This window comes from Tamandua tetradactyla, chromosome 2 (genome assembly GCF_023851605.1).
Source record: "Tamandua tetradactyla isolate mTamTet1 chromosome 2, mTamTet1.pri, whole genome shotgun sequence".
NCBI lineage: Eukaryota > Metazoa > Chordata > Mammalia > Pilosa > Myrmecophagidae > Tamandua > Tamandua tetradactyla.
The window spans coordinates 9,347,222-9,369,038 of record NC_135328.1 but is presented as its reverse complement, the minus strand read 5'-3'; the positions used below and the strand labels follow the sequence as shown (position 1 = coordinate 9,369,038).

General features: G+C 37.4%; 1 long non-coding RNA gene across 4 annotated transcripts in view; it reads left to right on the top strand.

Moving 5' to 3' along the window:
- LOC143658952 (uncharacterized) overlaps nucleotides 1–21,817 on the top strand; it is an 81,586-nt gene that overhangs the window by 21,812 nt on the left and 37,957 nt on the right. Inside the window, exons 3-5 of one of the 4 annotated variants that reach the window (XR_013163380.1) lie at nucleotides 11,478–11,705; nucleotides 17,717–17,780; nucleotides 17,970–18,129. This is a non-coding gene — a long non-coding RNA (uncharacterized LOC143658952). Of the gene's footprint in view, nucleotides 1–11,477; nucleotides 11,706–17,716; nucleotides 17,781–17,969; nucleotides 18,130–21,817 lie in introns of those variants that run through there. The other 3 variants (XR_013163378.1, XR_013163381.1, XR_013163379.1) reach the window with 3 other exon arrangements.

The following is a 21,817-nucleotide window of genomic DNA, read 5'->3' as shown; positions in this document are numbered from 1 at the left end:
TAGCTTTAGGAGTACATCTCATACTCACTGGGATTAACAGTTCCTTATGTCATTTGAAATTATTTCACTATTGGAGATTAGAATTTAAACTGTGTAATTGGTATTCAGTTTGTGATTACTGGTTTGAGACATTTGAGATCATTAATTCAATTCATTAATATAACTTCTTATGGGATCTATTCAGTTGTCTTGGAGTTATGCATAAGACTGAGGCTGAAAACACTAAGTACTTCAGTGAGTAGAATCATTTAGTGGCAGATGCCAGTTCAGAACTTAATCCCTGACTTCTAGACAAAATACAGTGAGGGTGGGGGCGGGGGTGGGTGGTGGTGGGGGTGGAGGTGTTACCCCGAGGGAAATGTAGGCTACTCTTGTTCCTATTCATGTTGTAGTGGGTAGCAAAGGAAGCTCCCTTCTCCCTGCAGTCAAGTTACAACTCTAAGACAATCACTTATAGGTGTGGCGTATCCTTCAAGAAGCCTAGATTGACATCTCTTTCCTCAGCCGGGTCCTTGCCGAGCTGTAGAATCTGTAGGTGCTCTCCGGTGTCAAGACTTGGAGTAACATATCGAGCTCTTGGGAGACCTTGACATGTGGTTCCTGAAGCTCGGGGGCATGTAAATAAATACAAAGACGCTATCAACTTACTGTCTAGAGGTTGCTGCAGGCTGTGGAGATGCAGGCATGACCTATGGATGAGAGGTCTTATGTGCTGAGGAAGAAGATAGGGGTAGCATCTCACTGCTCCTATTGAAATTCTACAAAACCATGAGAGAACAGAAAAAAAAATTCTCAGAAGGTTAACTTTGTCCAACTGAATACACACATGAGATACCTAAGTAGGAAAATGACTGGGGAGGGCGTCTGACCATGCCAAAAAAGATAGGGCTGCATCACCTGGGAGTGAAATAGAAGATGCTGCCAACACCATGCATTCCAGATTGCCATGTTGGCAGAAGCTTCCTGCATTAAATGGAACCAGATGAAACCAAAGTAGGGATAGGGACCCCTCCATACCATCAGCAGATGTGCAGTTATGTGAGGAAAGCACTTCCTGCTCAATCCCTCCTTCCAGCTCCCAACCCTGGAAGAATAAACACCGAAGTCGGTACAAGTCAAGCCTCGGCTGACTCATCCCAGGACAACAGCTAAAAGCAAGGAGGAGAAGAGTTCAGGATGGAATGTGAGGTTGATGCCTTAGAAATCTACAAGACTGGGTCTTAAACCATTCAAATGAGCTTGTTCTAAAAATCAAATATGACAGGAAACTCATGGAAGGTGGCCAAGATTTTATTGATGGACCATTTGCCCAAAGAAAGTGGAATTTCACAAAGTATATTTAAAAGTGTCTTTCAAAACAAAATTTAAGGATTCCTTGGTTGTAATTCAAAGACATACCTCAATAAATCTGTAAATTAAGAATTTGTTCTACTGTATTTTTATATTTGATTTTTTTTAAATTTTAGATTTATAGGTTTATTTATGTGCTCAGAAAAATTGGTTTGTCAATCAGATGCATTTAGTAATTTAGAGAATCAGATATATTACATTTGTCCACATGGTATCCTAATAAACTTTTAAATGGAAGGATTACACAGAATCGTGTACTAGTTAAAAGGATAGAGAACCCACATGAATCCAACTGGGGGTCTCCACCCAAGTCCTAAGAAATAAGCCTTAGCAACACTCCAATGGACCCTGCCATGTCCATTTCCTGTCAAAACCAACACATTTCTTCCAAACCTAGCAATGACTTTGACTATTAGCACCATAAATTAGCTTTGCCTCTTTTTGAGTATCATATAAAGTGAACTATTTATATGATTTTTTTTGTTTTGCATACTGTTACATTTTGAAGAATTCATCAACGTTTTTGTTCATTGTCATATTTTGCAAATTCTATATTATGAGTATATAAACATTTATTTATCTGTTCTACTACTGAGAGATTTTAGGTTGTTTCAGAAATGTTTATGAGTATTATAAATAAAGTTACTATGAATTTGCTTGTAAATTTCTTGATATATATGTGCCTTTCTGTAGGAATGTATCAAGAATTGGAGGTTCTAGATCATAGTATATTGTAAAACAGTTTTCCCAAGTGGTTGAACCAATTTTTACACCTACTACAAAGGATAAGAATTGCAGTTGCAGGGGTGCAAGGGTAGTTCAGTGGTAGAATTTTCGCCTGCCATGCGGGAGACCTGGGTTCAATTCCCAGCCCACACACTTCCAAAAAACAAACAAGCAAAATGAAAGAAAGAAAAAACAAACAAATAAAAATTCAACAAATAGTGCTGCAATAATGGGATACCCACATAGAGAAAGAATAAAATGTGACTCCTGCCATATAGCATACAAAAAAAAAAAAGAATTGCAGTTGCTCCATTCCTTGCTGATATGTGACATTGATGCTTTCAAGGAGATAGTTTAAAATTTATTTTGTTTAGTTTTTCTAGTTCTTTTTAATAGGAAGTTTAGTGTGGACCAGACTGGTCTACTATTGCTGGATTGAACTACCTTCCATACAGTTTTAAAAATGTTAAGAAACTTTAAAGATATTCATAATTAAGGTTTATCTTTTATGGGAAGTTAATTTTATAAACATCTTTATTACTCAGTGTCTTCTAGAGAAACAGAACCAACAAGAGATATCTGTAAATATGAGACTTGCAAAAGCATCTCACTCAACTGTTGGTATGCATGAGTTCAAATTCTGTAGGTCAGGCCATGAGGTTGGTAACTCCAATGAAGATCATCAATGGACTCTCCAGGCGAGGCTAGCTGGCTGAAGATGAAATGGAAGTTCTCTCTTCTCTCTTAAAAATCTTCAACTGATTGGATCAAATCCCACTGACAGGATTCTCTCATTGTAGAAGACACTCTCTTAGTTGATCGTAGATGTAGTTAGCCACAGATGCAATCAACTGATGATTTAATAAATGAGCCTTCTGGTTTATTCACCAGCCATGAAATGTCCTTGTAATAATGGTCAGGCCAGTGCTTGCCTAACCACACAACTGGGCACCATCACCTGGCCAAGTTGACACATGAGCCTAACCATCACAACACCTATATTAATTAATTAATTAGAAAACTAAATCATTGCTATTTTAATATAATTATCAATTTTATGCATAGAATGACAAGACTTTTAAAGTTGATCTTAATGGCTTATAAAAAAAAGTAAGTTACAATGTTTGTTTCTATAGTGAAAGGAATTTTAAATTCAACACAAGTACTTCTAAGACTATTTTCAGGACAAAAATTTTTTCTCTATCTTCCCAGACTTTGAAACAATTTACTCACTTGATAGGAACATTATCAATCAATCTATCTATCACCTGAATATCATTTATCCCTCTCTCTCACAATTATAAATCTCTTTATATCTATTGATATTGATATCCATCTGTTATTTCAATATATATCTGTCATCTACCTATCAACTATCTTCAATAATCATCTATCTGTCTATATTTGCTCCCATCTTCAAAGATTCTAATTCCTTAGTTGCTACACTGTAACCAGGGCCAAATGCATGTTGCATGGTTCTTTCATATATCTATAATCTCATTATTGCTAAGGAAAAGAAAAAATGCTAATGCGAATTGTGAGAATTCTGTATTTTGATTACTTGAGAGGTCCTGAGTGATCCAAATGGATTGATTTTTACGGCAGTACAATGTAGAGTCTTTAGCTTCCTAAGGAATTATTTATCAGGTGGAGAGTGAAAAAAAATCAATAAGACTGACTTTAAAATATGAAAGTCCACAAAGAGCTAAGGGAACAAAGAGCACAGCTGCATCGCAGTGACAAGCTCTAAATCTCATTTCCATTTGTGTGAGAAAGTGAACATCCAAGTACCCTCAAATGTTTCGGTATTAACAAATGTGCACTCTGCTGCTGGGTACCCAGCATCATTTCAGTCAACCACAACTCTAATGATGATGGGATGCTAGTGGACCATTTCAGCCTATTCTGTCTCAGGAAACGAGCCCTTGCATGGTGGTGATGGCATGATGCTTCCACTGTACTCACTAACTCAACATCCATCACTTAAAGGAGAGGATGAACTGTTGGAGGCCATTCCTTATTGAAATATTGTAAGCACTCAGTTTCTATTGATCACCCTCTGAATGTAAGGCACAGAATTGCAGTCCAAAGACACAAAGAAAAATAAAAGATTGTCCTTAATTTGAAGAGTTCACAATCTAGTAAGAGGAGGCTGATTTGAATAAATAATTGTATTCAGAGAGATAAGGGCTAAGAAATGACACTAAACATTCCATAATGACAGCCCTAAGCACAATTGTGCTTCCCATTTTGCAGGCCAAGAGAAATCCAAAATCGAGGCATCATCTAAGTAATGCTTTTTCTCAGAAGTCTGTGTCATTCTGGGGCTGGATGCCGGTGAGCTTTGGTCCTTGGCTTTTGAGTTCCCAAACATTTTTGTCTCATTTCTGTTCTGCTATTGACTCCTTTTAGTCAACATTTAACATTTTGGTAACTATATTTTTCAGTTCTAAAATCCCCATTTTGTTCTTTATATCTACTGTTCCTTTGCTGAGACATCTTTCTTCAAGAATGTTCATCCTTACTTTTTTAAAGCATTTTGGTAATAGCTGTTTTAAAGTCACTGTCAGACAATTCCAACATCAGTGTCATCTTGCCATTGGTATCTGTGGATTTTCTGCGTTTCAGGATGTCTTGAATCCACACTAGAAGATATTAAAGAAAAAATGGGAAATTCATTGGTGGTGCTGTGAATTTTGGACTTTGCACTCTGTCCTGGTTCTAAAGCTACATTAACGGAAAAGACAGAGTGGAGTGTGCTTGTTCCTTTCTTACCAAGGCTCAGAACAGTAATAACTTTTAGCAATTAAGAGTGCTAAAAAGGCATATAATTTCCCTTTGCTGAGCAGAATTGCTCTTGAATAGGAAGACTCTCAAAGGTTTGGCATAGATCATACAGATGATCAAGACTTAGCTTCCCTTTACACTATTTCTTTATATGTCTCCCTGGAAATAAATGCTCATAACAGTAGAAACACATGGAACTAGACTATTACAATCTTTGTGCCTTTGGGCTATGCCTTCTTTAAGTCTTTCAGAATTCAGGTGGGAATATGTTTTTATGACTATGTTCAGTGAGTGGAGAAAGTTTCAATATTTTCTTAGTTGTTGATAAAGTACACTTTATGACTGACACCCTCTTCTAAGGAAAAGGTTTTTTTCTGAGATATACCAACTCTAGAAATAATTTGCTCTTCTTCCAGGATGACATTTAAAAACTTCGTTAATAATAAAAACATCCACCTGTCTTTTAGGTATAATTCACCAAGTCAAGAAAGTGTTGTAAAATCCAAAAGTAGATTAGAGGAAACTTCTATTTTATTGCGTGTAGATTTACTATATATTAGGAATTGATTCATGACATGCAACTGATCACAGTAAAGAGCATTCCTCCATCAAGTTTATAAAAAGTCATTTTCTTTTCTTGGATAAATGTGTGTACATCATAGCTGTTATTTATAAAGAACATATTTAATTTAGAATTCAGGGGCAAAATCATCTTATTTTGCCATGAATGATTTGTCCTTTTTTCTAAATGCTGCTGATAGCTCTTATGAAATGCCTATTGTGCTTACACCCACTTGTTTTGTGAATTATTATCCATCTCCTGAGGTGTATCTTTAGACAATGAAGGGCATTAAGCACTTCTCTCAGTCATTGTTCAGAAGAAGGTTCTGAAAGTAGAAACAATCTGATACACAAGAGAATATTTCTGAAGCAAGTTAAACCAAATATTTGAAATTAGTACTATTCTGGAATATTCAGGATATTTATTTTTCTACAGATAATGTATGTATACAAGATTCTTTTCTTTAATGTCCAAAATGCTCTTTTAAGTAAATTCTTATTTTTATCAGAGTATTTGTGAAAATGGTTTTAATAGTTAACAGCGGAACAAGGCTTATAATGAGCAATAATCTCCTTATCTCATTTCTGATTTCCACTTCCCACAGAAATACACTTTTAGCGCTAGTTAGCTGTTTATCTTTTTACTTCAGAAATAACACATTGTAATCAGCTATTTCTTGAGTTTTTAATTTATTCTGTGTCTACTGATTTCTTACATGGAAGGTGAAAATTGAGAAAAACTCCTACCTTACCTCTAAGACACAGCCTAGGGGAGATACTTTAGGTTCCTAGGGTACAAAATTTAAGGAGATACTCACTCTCAGTTGCTATGTGCTTGTTAGGTTAAGAAGCTACCAACCTCTTAGGCAAACCAACGGTGACCACTCTGTTAGAAGAATCGCAAAGTAAGTAGGAGATCCAATTGCATCTCCAGAGGCAAGGCTCAGATCCTTATCCAGAAAGTGGAACCCCTAAGCTATTTTATCTTTGGCTTGTAAAGTCTTGTGTAGCTTGGGACCAGGTTTTTTACGGAAAGTTAACATCATTTGCATCTATAATTATCTGTTGACTATTCATTAACGAGCATGTCTGTAGGGTTATATAATCCTATGTTGTCTCCATACTATTTCATACATTGCACGTTCAAAAATGTCAGAAAGTCTCCACCTCTGGGTATGTCTTTTACCATGCTAATAAGGCAGGGGTCACCTTAAGGACAGTTCTTGGGCTACTGTACCTGTGTACAGTAAAGAAAGAAAGTATAAATATAACTTTTCATCTGAAAAGTTGAACTGGTTGAAGCACCTGTGCTTGACCAGAGAAGCAGGCCGCAGTTAACCTCAAGTGCAGAATATTGGACTAAGCATAGGTTCTACATTTATATGTTATGTACATCTCATTAGTTTTGAATGCTGGGTTCTTGGCTCCCTTTCTTCCATAGTTCTATCTGGCTACCAACTACCCCAACGAAACTGTAATGGTTTCTGTGTAGCCCTAGTGACTCCAGTGCTTTCCTTCACAACCACTCCACCATGCTTGCATGACCCTGAGAGTGAGTGTGTCTCATTAAATTGGGTCCTAGGTGTCTCTTTCACCACCAAGTCTGGGCCATGCTCTCTCCCTCCTCCCATATAATCTTAGCATTTTTCCCCATTGTCAATATTTAGCGTTTGTTTAATTATAAGTATGTAAATATTGTTCTCAGATGAAAAGTTATAGTTACACTTTCTTTCTCATTCAGTATTGCATTTGTCTTGGGTAGTGTATTATTTACCGTATTTGCTTAATGTGGGAGCTTGTCTCCAAAGATGCTCCCCAATGAACCAGGCCTTCTGGTATCCATACCGTGGGTAACCTTCTCCTCTTAAATTTGGGTTGGTTCCGGGCTTTACTTTTGACCACAGAATGTCATCAAAGTGAAGCCTGGCAACTTTAAAATGGGACTCTTGAACATCTGTTCTGTGAGAGCCTAAAACTATTGAAGAAGCATGACTGCCCTGAGATGGCTATGCTGTGAGGCTGTCAGCCTTGTGGAGAGCTCTGTGGACAGAGAGGATGCTGAACCTGTTTCTGGCTGGTCTGGGAACCAGCCATGTACCACATATGTACATGAAAAGTCATCTTGGATATGTAGCTATTGAACTTTTCAAAGACTACAGCCTCAACCAATATCTGATGGTAACCACATGAGATGCCTCAATATGAACCCAGCTGAGCCTTGTCAACTCACAGCACCTTTAGAGATAATAATGCATTGCTGTTCTAAACCACTACATTTTGGGGTGCTTTGTTAAATGGCAGTAAATAATGGTGTCCATCAATCATTTATGAATACATTTCCCAAATCCTCTGATAAAACTGTAAAACTCCTTAAAATAGAGTCAAATACAACAAGTAGTTTGTCAGAACCTTTTCTTTTTTTCCTTGGAGGCATTCCTTCCGGAGTCTCTACTTCCTTCTTTGGTCTTCCTAGTTGTTCTCTGGGTTTGAGGCACAGCTAGAATGTTGAGATATCCTTTCACTTTCAAAGGAGATATTCCCCTTTCCTCTCTCTTTTAGATCCTGGTTCCTGATCCCATGTCTTTATCTTCCCTTTTGCAAGGATACAATGGCTTCTTTTGTCTTTCAGGTGAATATCAATAATAATTAATTTAAAGTTTTCTTTTGCTCTCTGGTAGCTTTTTTTTTTTTTTTGAGTTCCCCATTTTCTTTTCCTATTTATTTCAACTCTACTTTTTTTTAAGAGCGTCTCCTCAAGTTCTAGCAGTTCTTAACCATTGGTTTTAATGTAAAAAGAAGGCAATAAAATATTGTTTGTTAGTTCTATGGGTATAGGTGGGCTTGCAACTGCTGAATTTCAGTGTACAGTGATAATGAAACAGGCCTGATTTTTTAATCTGCAGGATTTTTTGAGTCATTCAATCACTTTTCTTGCATGTGTGGAGGTGTGAAGCTGATAATAAATTTGGCTGCCAACATTTTAGAAGCAGAGGGCAGAAGAAGGCTAGAGAGCTCATTCTCAAAGGAGCTTGCACTTCTCAAAGTGCCCCTGATCTAAGATGCCATGAATGGCAACAGGAACCACTATTTTAAGTACCACAAAAAATAGAAAATTCTACTATTAAAACTTTAAGACAGCATTTATGATAACAGAATCCCAATTTCAAAGTCATGAAATGATGGAAAAAAGCACATCTCAGCATTGATAAAACATGGTATTCCCCATTTTTAATGCATGCCATATCATTATACTCAATTTGCCTCATCACCAGAGTCCCCCTGGCTCAATTGCTTTGGGGAATAAATAACTCCTAAAGCAGTCTTTCAATCAACCCTCCTACTTCCCATCACTCTTCTCAACTCCTCTTTTGGATGTAGCTTCTGACCCCAATTCCTGAGCATTTCTGGGTTGGGGCTGGACTTGTGATCATCTTGCTTTCTGCTGGTTCCCCCTGCAGGATGAGGAGTCAGCTCTTTTACTCGCATTCTATCTTCCAAAGAGTGGCTTATATGTCTAGTCTGCTGTGAAATTATCCCTTTTTCTCTTTACCCTTGTAGATCTATTTTAGGCAGATTCTAATAGGAACAATTGAACTAAGCCAGATTTAAAACACTGGACACATAAAAATTCACCAAAGCAAAGTCAAAAGACAAATGAAAAATTAAGAATATACGTGGAATTCATGTAACAAAAGTTTAGTTTCCCTTATGTATAAGGAGCTCCTACAAATAAGGGAAAATAAATGAAGCTTAAATATAAGAAAAGATGTTAAGCCTTGTTTACAAGAGTGTGAACTAACCGACCTATCTGTTTTGCAAAGATAGAGAAGTTATATAAGTGAATAGATACTAAGTGGGTGAAGCATGGAGAGAGAGCTACCTGCTAACACTCCTGAAGAGTGTATAAACTGTAATTACCTCTGGGGAGGCAATTAGATAAAGGCTCACACACCCTTTGGCTAAGCATTTCAACTTTGAGGAATGCATCCTACATCTCTACTGACCATGTGCAAAGTGGCAGAGGTTGAAAAAAGTGGATGGCATTGTGGTGTGCAATGGAAAAATAGAGGCAGCCGCCAAGAAGAACTGGCCATGTAAATGATGGCCTGTCCATGCAGCAGGATGTTATGCAGCTCTAGAAGTGGGGAAGCTGCTTATTGTTAATGTGATGATATTTAAAACATATTTCTAAGTGAGAAAAGCAAGATGCCAGGCACTGTGTTTGTTTGCTATTTGTGTAAAAGAAAAGACAATAAAGGACTGCATGATTTCTATTTCAACAATTCCGAAGTTTTAGATTTCAAGGTGGGAGTCTTCTTTCACAATTGACATAATGTTATCAGGAGAGGAAAAGGAAAAGTTTCACTTTGGTCAGGACAATACATTTTCCAGTCTTTTAGAAGGCAGGTGGAAGAACAGGGCTTAAGCTAACATTGTGGCACTTTCTTGCACTTTGAATGAACCATGAGTTATGAGTTAGTGGCAGGAGTTAGTGGAGGCAGAAACCTCAGTAAACACTTTGAAAAGGACTTTTTTTTGTTCCAGTGTTCCAGTGCAGGTAAAAAAAAAAATGAAGAAACTCTCCAAATACAATACTAGAGTTAGCATTAGAGGTCAGTTCTTAAAATAAAATTAAAAGGAATAACATACGTATTTCATAAATAATTACAATGATGACTCAATACAATGTGATCATCTATCCTTATAATCAATAAGCATTGGTGCTGATTCAAAGATAGGTTGGGAAGATTGGGTTGTGGCAAGTGTTTCTACTCTACCGGACTAGGCAAGGAGATCATTACAATCAAATCCCCTGACAAAGAGGAAGAAGATCCCAATTCCAGCCTTTGCTCTTCTATTACCTATCCACAACTTCAGGATGGAGCCTTGGATTCTGCAACTACTTAACTTTACTAAGCAGCCAACAGATATTTGTTGAGTTCAGTCTGTGGCCAGCAGGGTCACCCAGATGAAATTGATGAGCAAGACCACACAGCACTGCTTTTAGGCTGACCCTTGGATTTTAGAGAAGGACAAAATGATGACCATCACCTTGATATATTTAAGTCACATTATTCTGAGATCATCAAGATTTCTCTTAAAAAAGGGAGAATTCAGCCTTCTTAGATTTTTTTCCCTCTGTGTATGAAAAAGGACATATTCTTAACTGAGAAGAAATATTTATTCCAGATTTGTTACCCTAACGTTATGCAACCATATTGAATTAAAATTTCTGTGTAGAAGATGCGTATGTTAAAGGAATCATCCAGGTTTTCAAAATAGCCTGTGCAACAGAAATCTATGCAGATTAGAAATCAGGGCTGAAGTTTCAACTCCCACGTTGTGCCTCAGTGGCTCACCAAGACATTCCAGGTCGCACAGGCCTTCATTAATTTCAAAGGTCCAGTCTTGGCCAATTGCCTGAAAGACATTCACAGAGAAAGAATTTCAAGGGAAAATAGAAATATCTGAAATGTGTCTAGAAGAGGCAAATAGTAAAAACAAAGAGGTACATACAGGAGTTGCCATTTTTGTAGAATTGTATATGCTGAATCCGGGGCATAGTGAATTCTATAGTAAATGGACCATTTCCAGAGAATAAATGGTTTTCTTTGCCACTTTGCTCTCCATTTCATTCATGGATGTGACTATTCCTTTAAAAACTTGTCCTAAGCAGACCTCAGAAGGGGCACATCTATTGGCGAGGTAGATATGAAACAAAGGAAAGTCAGTGTATTCGTGGTTTTACTTATAAGATTCAGTGTGGCCATAGGGCTAGCCTCAGCAGTCATGGCTGTGTTCTTCGTTCACCAAAGTGTCACTTGTTGGCCGGGGAGCAGGAGTCAGTGGGGTGGCCTCAGCGTGCTCATGGTATCTTTTCTTTACAATGCTGTAAGCATGTACTCTTAAGTAAGGTGAGTAAACATGGGAATTTATTTCCTGGGAGAAATGAGATAGAATTTCCATGTACCATTTTTCATTTCTACTGACTAGAACCTGAAGGTGTGTTTAAAGTCCTGGGCACATTTGACCACTGATCTGCTTTTTCTTAGATTCCAGGCACATCAACACAGGTGACCACACAGTCTCTTGTTTCCTCCTGGGATGTCCTCCAATCAAAGAGAAAGTAGGCAGAGTTTGCAGGCACCATCTGGAGAGCAGAGTCCTGTTATGCTGTATTACATTTGAGACAAGATAGCAAGAGCTCTTATTCCATATTGGGAAAATGTATCAGGGTTGTCTGGGTGCATAAAAAGACTGAATAACAGGAATATGCTGAGGTAAAATTACCCCATTAGCTGCATAATTTCCTTCTAATATATTTTTCTTTTTCCTTGTCAATGTTGTCCGACTGGTCAAAGTTTATGGTATTATCATTAAAGCTAAAGTTTCACTAGAATGGCCCTTATTGTTTTATCAGTACAGGGCTCTTCACTTGAGCAATGACTCACCTCCCTTAGGAAATCTTGGGGTAATTGTACTTGGATTTGATGATGTGGCCATCTCTAAGCTCCAAGCCCTCATAAAGGATTAAGTCTGAATGATTCATTTTGAGTGCCCAACAACTAGTCTAGTTATATCTCTGAAGAAAGCTCTAAGATCTGGGTGATTAAAGATACTGCATAATTCTCTTTCTTCTATAGATGTTCTTTTAGCTAAACTCACTGATGAGACATATGCTTAAAATACCAATTATGAATAATAATCATTTAATTTTGTGAGGCTGTCTCCCCAGTAATTATAGAATGGAAAATATTTATCATAATCTAGAAAATAGTCATACTCAGGAAGAGGGAGACCAAATTACATTTTAGAAAATTCTCCCAAACTATGCCAGGCAGTTCCAGGTAAGTCATTCATTGTAAGTTTGTTTTATCTAGATTGGGATGGAGTTGGAAGGTGGTCCAAGCTAAAAGGCAATGAGAAAGGTATAATTTACTTGACATGTAAAAATGATTTAAAAATAGAAGCAAAAAAGCAATAGAAGAATAAATAAAGTGCATGAATTGATATTTAAACCAAAGAAATGCACATATGAAAAGGTACACAACCTCACTAATAGTTGATGAAATACAAACTAACTCAATTATGATAAATCATTTTTCCTTTATAGATTTGGTAAAGATTTAGGTTTGTTTACACCTAGGTTTGATGCAGGTTAAGTGACATATAATCTTTGATAGAAAGAAAATGATGCAACCATCTTTTAGGGCAATTTTACAATTTTCATTAAAATTCAGAATGGACATACAGTTTGGGTCAGCATTTCCACTTATATAGAAACACAAGGTTTAAAGGGTATTGTTCAGAGGGACAAAAAAAAAATTAAATGTCTAACAATAAGGGACTTGAATAAATAATGATAAGAGCACAACATATCTGTGGCCGTTCCAGGAAACTACTTCAGAACCATTCAGTGCACTTCCTGGAAAAGTTAACCTTTTATCTTGTACCTACAAGGGATGCTACATAACCTGCCACTTAAATCAGGGAAAGAAATAAGGAGCTGAAAGTACAACTGGCAAAGAGCATTGGTGTCTTATGATGAACTACCTTCACTAGTCAAGACATCATGAAATACAAGCAGTCTTTAATATATTAAACTTGTAACATCAATAAAATACAACACTCTGGCAATGTGATGGGAAATGCCAACCCACCGAAGGACTCAAGACCTCAATGGTTTAAAGTCCTTAAATGGCCTGTAGGGATCATGGAATAGCTATGGTTTCTTGTTCAGTTGAGAGCTCCACCTCCTACTAAAAATGCCTATGCCAAGTTTTCCTATTTCTTCATATTTCAGTGCACTTGCCTTGATCCTTTTATTAAAATGTTTTTATGTCTAACTAAACATTCCCCTTTGTTTACTATTCCTTTTCCTTTCTTGCAACTGGCGCCCATGCAGAGCTAACACTTATTGCCACCTGCCAAGTAATTTAAATGTAGTATTTATAAATGGGTTCTTTATATATTCAAAGGCTAATTGGCAATGAGAACTGCTGAAATTATAAAAGAAAAGAATCATTGATTACACTTTACTATTACTGGAATTGGAGGTAGGAGTTTGAATTATTTGCAGAAATAAAAGAACTATCTTTTTATGATACCCTAAAGCCCTTGGAAGTGCTCTTCCTTACGGAGATGCAGACGTTGAATTATTAGTGTAACTAGAGCAGGGCCCTCACTATTTCTTTATCAAACGTTTACATGAATTATGTAAATTGTGCAATAATTTTGTTTTATCTTCTATTATTGTCCAAATGGTTCAATATGGAGATAATATGTTAATGTTACAAAGTAACCCATTTAACATCCAAATGTTTCATTGTAATTATCTAATAACTCTAGCAAAAGTTATGTGGTTATGCCATTGAAGAATAAAACAGAGTGAGCACAGATAGAAAGTCTTTATGGTAAATTTTACAGAATACTTTTAAATGAGGTACTTTAATAAGGAAATTTTTATGTAAATGAAAAACAGGAAAATATTTTTGAAGTACTAATTTAAATGGTTTCTCCCCTTACTGTCTTTTGCCCAATAAATTGTCCTTCATTCCAACAACTGAACAAAAGGAAAATTGCCTTAAAGGATACTTGTCTCAGCATAATCAGATAAAAACATTGAATCCTTAGCTGTTCAATAGGAATAAAATCTGTAATCCAGTTGAAATACAGAAATATTTAAGATCAATAAGTTTTTCCCCACACCTCCTGAATCAGTCAGGTTCTACTAGAGAAAGAGAACAAGCAAGGTATGTACAAATACATATACATATACAAATACAGCTACAACTACAACTGCATATACATATACAAATACATATACATATACAAATACAGCTACAACTACAACTGCATATACATATACAAATACATATACATATACAAATACAGCTACAACTACACCTGCATATACATATACAAATACATATACACATACAAATACAGCTACAACTACAACTGCATATACATATACAAATACATATACATATACAAATACAGCTACAACTACAACTGCATATACATATACAAATACATATACATATACAAATACAGCTACAACTACACCTGCATATACATATACAAATACATATACATATACAAATACAGCTACAACTACACCTGCATATACATATACAAATACAGCTACAACTACACCTGCATATACATATACAAATACATATACACATACAAATACAGCTACAACTACACCTGCATATACATATACAAATACATATACATATACAAATACATATACACATACACAAATGCATATACATATACACACACATATATGCCTATAAAAATACATAAACATATGCATATACAGATGTATACGCATACTACATATTTTACAATATGGTTTTGGGTAGCGTTCTCATGTTTCTAACCCAAATTCTCTTTTGATGTTACTTTCTCCCTTGGAGATGGAGAAGAAAATATCAGCTCGACAAAGTCCTCCTGTGGGGTTTATGAATAACTTTCGCCTGTAGGTGAGGCCCATCTAAGGCTTTTCTGCAGTTGGTGGTCTTGCATCACATGCCCTGTTGGAGCAGAAACTCTCTGATTCTTACATGTCCCCTCTCAGCTATGCACCTGCCACAGGGAGCAGGGTTACAGCAACCTATGAGCATTCCCCACAGTTTGTCTACTTATCACCCCACTCCTGCATCCTGGCCCAAGAAAATAGCATCACTGTCGAAGTAATAAACCTCAGGGTCATCGCTGAGACTTCATATTTCCTCTGTCTTAATATTTAATGAGACATGAAGCCTTGTCAGTATCTTCTCTTCCTTCATTCAGGGTTGGGTTATGACTCCCATTGGCCCAAGGCACTTTTGTCTTGATAAATAAACAAGCAAATAAATAAATGAATAAATAAATAACAATAAAATCATGACTATGTTTGTATAAAGACAGATATAATCCAGGCTGCATTCATTAGTACATTCTTAGGGGTCCCTAACAGAATTGCGGATCCTTCAGCTTGTACCCACTGGATGCTTTGCCTTGGAGATATCTGCTTCCATTTTTACTGCTGCCCACCTCCTCTCTGCCTTGGCATTTTTTCTCATTGCCTAACTTTTTGTTCAAAGACCTTGCTTTTGAATATATAGTGAGTTTTGGTCTAGTCAGAGGAAAGAAGTGGCTGTGTCCAAGGGTTTATCTGTTCTCTCAGTATATATAAAAACAAACACACCCTCACAGACGTGTGTATGTGCATGTGCTGTGTGCACACACAGATAGCAGTGCTGAGTGCCGCTGGTTTGACCAGATAGTGCCAGATCCTTATTCACCAAAAGGCAAGGTTCTCTCCTTGCTACTATGCCCCTTTTAATCTTTGTAATTTATCTCCCCCACACCTCCTTTCCCTCATGTCTTAGGTCAGAGGTATTCTCTACTGGTTCCTAATACCCCCTGCACTTTTACCCTAGCTGTATTGGTTCGTTAAAGCTCCCATCATGCAATACCAGAAATGGGTTGGCCTTTCCAATGGGGATTTGTTAATTTACAATTAACAGTTGATGAGAATGTTCAACTCAAGGCATCAACAGGACACAACCTGGACTCTCATGACAGACTGTTGGCGTCCAGGTCTCTTCTGTCACATGGGAAGGCACATGGCTGGTGCCTGCTGGTCCTTCTCTACTGGGATTCTGGCTTCAATGGCTTCCTCTCTAACCTTCTCTGGGTGTGTCCTTGTCTCTTAGCTTCTCTCTGGGACTTTTCTCTATGAGTTTTTCATAATTTCATTACTTTGTTTCTGTATGTGCTTATCTTCTTATAAAGGACTCCAGTAAGAGAATGAAAACCCACCGTGAATGAGGCGGATCACATCTCACTTGAAATAACCTAATGAAAAGTTCCTACCCACAATAGGTCTACCCCCAGAGGAATGGATCAAAAGAACACGATCCTTTCTGGGTTACATACAGCCTGGAAATTACCACACCAGTCAAGAGTGTTCTCCTCCTTTCCCCCCATGCACTGTCACTTCTTTTCAGTGGAGCTGTTGATGCCCATCCTTCTTGGCTGGTTCAGAGAGCCTGCCCCTGTCTCCTATGGTGCACAGTTCGTGGTTGTCTGTATGTCCAGCAGCCCAACATCTGGGGATCAGCTCAAGGGCAGGTGCCACATCAAATGAAAGGCAATATTGTCAGCTCCATGCCCATTTTATTTCTAGAGAGAAATATTTATGTAAGGAATGAATGCTAAAACATTCCTATTCTCCTGTATGTCCCCCAGAATGCTATGAGTATGCTGAGGACCTGTGATAATTAGGCAGAAGAGGAATAATAAGTTTCCTTTTTATCTTTTGGATATCTATGGTTTTTGTTAGGATCCCAGAATTTAAAATGCTACCACTGAGTGGGAGCTACTTATACTTTTAAAAGCTTAAAGATACACACATTTGACATAATAAATAATGGGATGCTATTTTTAAACTTATAAAAACTGTTGATTGTTTAATTATGCCAATATCAGATGTTAACGATGCTTTTCACTTCTCACACTCAAAAGTCATTGATTTCTTTTAAGGAGGTTAAAGGCATCATTAAAATGAACAAAACTACACTTTACTGAGTAAATTACCACCCTCCTGGAAAGAACACTTTGTGCAAAGCCCAAAGTCAGCTTGGGATTCAGAATCTTTTAACTTTTAATGTTTACTGAGTTGCCTTGTTTCAGCAGGAGTAAAAATCCAATTGGTTCACTATAACCCTTGTTCCTGAAACAGGAAGTTTTATTTCATAATTCAAGTTTGCCCATGGAGATTGTGGACAGGTAAAAAGAGTCTTTTATCATTAAGACAATGCAAGTTATGTATTTTATGCTTTTTTAAAATGGCTTTATTGTAGAATAACTGACACCACAAAGTGTGCACATTTAAAGAGTATAACTTGATGAGCTTTGATGCATGTTTACACCTATCAAACCATCACAATAATCAAGATAATGAAAAATCTATCATTCCAAAAAGTTTCCTACGCCCCTTTGTAATCCCATTCTTCATGTAACCCCATCCCAGCTGCAGGCAGCCCCCGGTGTGCTGTAACTATTTATCATTTTGCATTTATACAAGTGTGGTTTAAATGGAATAATATGATTTGAAGTCTTTTTTTAATCTGACTTCCTTTTGTTTGATTATTTGGAAATTTTTTATGTTGTGGAATTACTAACAGTCCATGCCTTTTTATCGCACAGTATTATTCCAAGAAAGAAGCCAAGAGCCATTTACTTTCCTCTGCACACATGTCTCTGTGTATTTCTTTAATTTCTGATTCTCCAGGAAGCCAAGTACGAACAGAGAAGATCAACACTGCCTCTCTACCTTTTTCACAGTTAAATAGCAGGTGAGTGCCCAGAATTATGATCTACCTCGTCGGTTCATAGCAAATTACTGTAAGGTACAAACATTGACTATAAGCACAGAAAAGGATACCCGAGCCCTTGGGAGCCTGCCTCTTCCACCTCCTGGAGCCCTTCACCCTCTTCTTAGCCATAAGATGCCTGATTGCCAGAAATCACACTTTTGTGTGTAGGGACAATGTGGTCCAGAGTAAGACTTTCAGATTTTCTTATTGAAGATGGCAAAGCAGCCAGCAGCATGGATACTTGAAGGGTACCTGAAAGACCACATTTGCTGACCTGAAGCATACCTGGGACTGATAGGTAAAGGAGAAATACAATTCTTGATCTTTAATCCACTGAAAATTTGTGATCTGTTTCTTATGTTGGTTAAGTCTGCCCTAACTAATACACATGCTCAATAGAGTTCAACAAATCCTTAATGCTTGGTTTTGAGATTTAGTAATATACCCAAAGCTGATGTAATATACCCATGGCCTCAGGCGATCAATAAACAGTATTTCTGTAAATTAGAAATCCTTGTATGCCTTCTTTATGTATCTCAGAATACTCTAATAGAGTCTTCTGAATCTCATTATGAGCTCATGGGTTTTCACAGAATTATTGTTTTCTTTAAATAGCTCAAATGGTCTGAATTTGGCCAGGAGAAGTCCCTTCAAGTGGCTTGTGCCAGATTAAAGCTTTTATGTACCCTAGAGAAGTCATGTCCTTTTTCCTGATCCAATCTTGTGGGAGCAGCCACGTTTCTTTTAATCCCAATTCACTATTGTGAGGTGGAAATTTTGATTGGATAGTTTTCATGGATATGTGACCCACCCAAGTATGGGTGTGGCTTTTTGATTAGATGGAGATGTGACTCCACCCATTCAAGATAGGTCTTGATTAGTTTACTGGAATCCTTTAAAACTGGAAACAGTTTGGAGGAAGTTCAGCGCCGACAGAGAAGTTTGGAGATGCTTGTTGTGATGACAGAGACAGCAGATCCCTAGGCAGAGACATTTAAAACCCAGCAGACATCACCATGTGCCTTCCCATAAGATGCTAATCAAGTCAGAACCCACAGTCGTGTTCTACAGGAGATGAGTGAAGGCCCACAGATGCTTAGAGAGGAAGCCACTAGCATCTGAAGCTGGAAGCAACAGAACCAGGAACAAGGACCAGCAGACGCCAGCCCCGTGCCTTCCCATATGATAGACATCAGCTCATCTTGAGTCAAGATGTCTTTCTCTGGATGCCTTAGTTTGAACATTTTTATGGTCTTATAACTTAATAAATTCCCTTTAAAATCCCTTTAAAACAACCATTCTATTTCTGGTATATTGCATTCTGGCAGTGCTAACCAACCAATGCATGGCTCACTAGTCAATTCCAGAGTTATGGTGTGTATCTTTCAAACCGTTCGTGTATTGTATATTTTACGGAAGCAGATCTCAAACATTTCACAGAAAAGATTGGCACATTCTCCATAGCAGAGTGTCAGAGAAGGAGGACTTCCCAGGCGCATCACTGCCCTTGGAATTCCATGGTCCCCTGAGACTGTCCTGAAATACACATCCCTAGCAGTCACTGCTCTCTTCATGAACTGTACAGGAAACAATAACAAAGCTGTTTTGTTACAGAGTTTGTAACAAAACTGTAACAGAGACAAAGTAACATGTCTCAACATGTAAAGGTGACTGTGGGAATAAGCCCACTGTCCCAGTATTACCAGAGCAAGATGGTAATTAGTATTAGTAATTATTAGTATTAGTAATTAGTATGTGTCCTGAAAGTGCTTTATAAATTTTACGGCACTGTCTATGGTCACTCTGAAACCATTCACAAGTTACCAGTTTCATTTAATGCATGATGAATTTCCCACTCAACCCTCCCCTCTCAGAACTGCCTATAATTCCTTCGGGTCATTGCTCCCCTCTCCAGCTTTCTTGTGGCACAAGAAACTTGACCACAAAGAAAAAAATAAGTTTTCAGGAGAGACTCCAGATGTATTATTCAAACTGCTAACCACTTCCACAAATATATTCCATCCAGACTTGTACTAAAAACATTTGTAACATCAAAGTATTAAAGAGACAGGGGACTGAGTCATTGCCCATCAGACTTTGAGTTTCTTGTTTCTTCTCCCTGCATGTGGATTTTAGTTAATAGCAGAGGAGAATTAGAATTTGTATCTAAAGTATTTATTTCAAATACAAGTCCCAAATGTAAATGCATTTAAGTAGAGAGGATGACTGCTCTGTAAATGGACCTCAAGCAACGTGAGAATCACATCTATTAATGGATAGAAGCCAGGTGCTTGTTTAGAGGATGTGAATACGAGACCAGGAAATCCTTCCTGAACCTGAATTTTGTTTCCATCTTGCTTCCAATATCCACTGTGGCCAGTACATCTTCCTTCATAATGAGAGTCCTATGATGCCATGAACCTTTCCTTCAGTATCATTTCCATTAGATATTTCTTTCACCTCACTTTTCTGATGGCATTTTCATATTACCTCACATGCTCCCATGGGAAGGATTTGGGTTTTGTGACTGCCCCCATCACTTCTCACTCTTCACACTGATTCTGGCATTCTCATCATGAAAGATCTTTTGCCATTTGGAACAATCAGAGTAGGTTATACAATTGAATCCAACATGGAGACACTTAACATTCAAAGCAAGGAAATTCCAGCATTGTCTTTTTTATCTGACTCCTGAAACATGATGAATTTCATATATTATTTCAGTTTGCTAAAGCTGCTGGGATGCAATATACCAGAAATGGGTTACCTTTTACTATGAGGATGTATTAATTTATAATTTATAGTTCTTAGGTCATGAAATATCCCAAATAAGGCATCAACAGGATGATACCTTCTCTGAAGGTAGGCTGCTGGCATCCAGGACACCTCTGCCACATAGGAAGGCACGTGGACAGCATCTGCTGGTCCTTTTCTCCCAGGTTTCATTGCTTTCAACTTTAGGCCTAGTGGCTTCCTCTTTGAACTTCTGTGGATCCTTTCCTAGCTTCTCCAGGGCTTTGCTTTGCACTCCCTGGTATTTTTTTCTGCATATACTTTGTCCTCTTATAAAAGACTCCAGTAAAAGGATTAAGACCCACTTGGAATGGTCTGGGTCACATTTCAACTAAATAATCTAAGCAAAAGTTCCCACCTACAAGGAATGCATTAAAAGAACATGGCCTTTTCCAGGGTACATAACAGCTTCAAAATAGCACATATATGTGCAAATTTACACACATACACAATCTCTCCTAACTGGCTTCCAAAGAGCCTTCAACTCTTTACTGATTTTCTTATTTATTATTTTTTTCTGTCTGCGATGCATGTACTCTCCATTTCTTTCATCTTTCAAAGTGATGTTCAGTCTTTTGATGGGACATTTTTACTAATGACCTTACTTTGATTTATGTTTATGCTTGTTCTTTTCTCTGTAGCCTGTGCCACTCTATTAAAAAGATGTTTCTAGCATAAAATGCAGTTCCTGCTGGAAGCAGGCTTGAAAGGATTTTAAAATCTCCCATTGAGTTTGATGACGTGTGAATAAAAACAAAAGATGCATTTTCCTCCACTTAGAAACCTTGCTCTTCTGTAAATATTGGGCAATCAGCCGCAATCAGGTAGCTTGGCAGACAACTTCCATATTTATTCAATGTTTCAGAGACGTCAAAGCCAATGCTGGAAAACATGTTAGAGGAACTTGTTCAAGTAGATATTTTTGGTCTGGCTAATTTCCTAGTTTTCAATAATTTCTCTTCATATTTAATTCCTACTGTTGTAAATGATTCATGAACTCCTTTCCATAGGAAACTTTATGTGAGTTCCACGTCATGTTGGAAATGTCATCTACAGCAGCTTCCATTAGACAAGGTCCGTGTCATGTTATGTGGTCTGAAACAGTGCTGTGAACAATAATAAACCCTGTTTTTTTCAATACTTTGCCCTCTAAAGTAAATATACATACATCTAGAAGGAATCAAAAAAGATTGTGTGAATAAAGCCTAGTCTCTGATTCATAA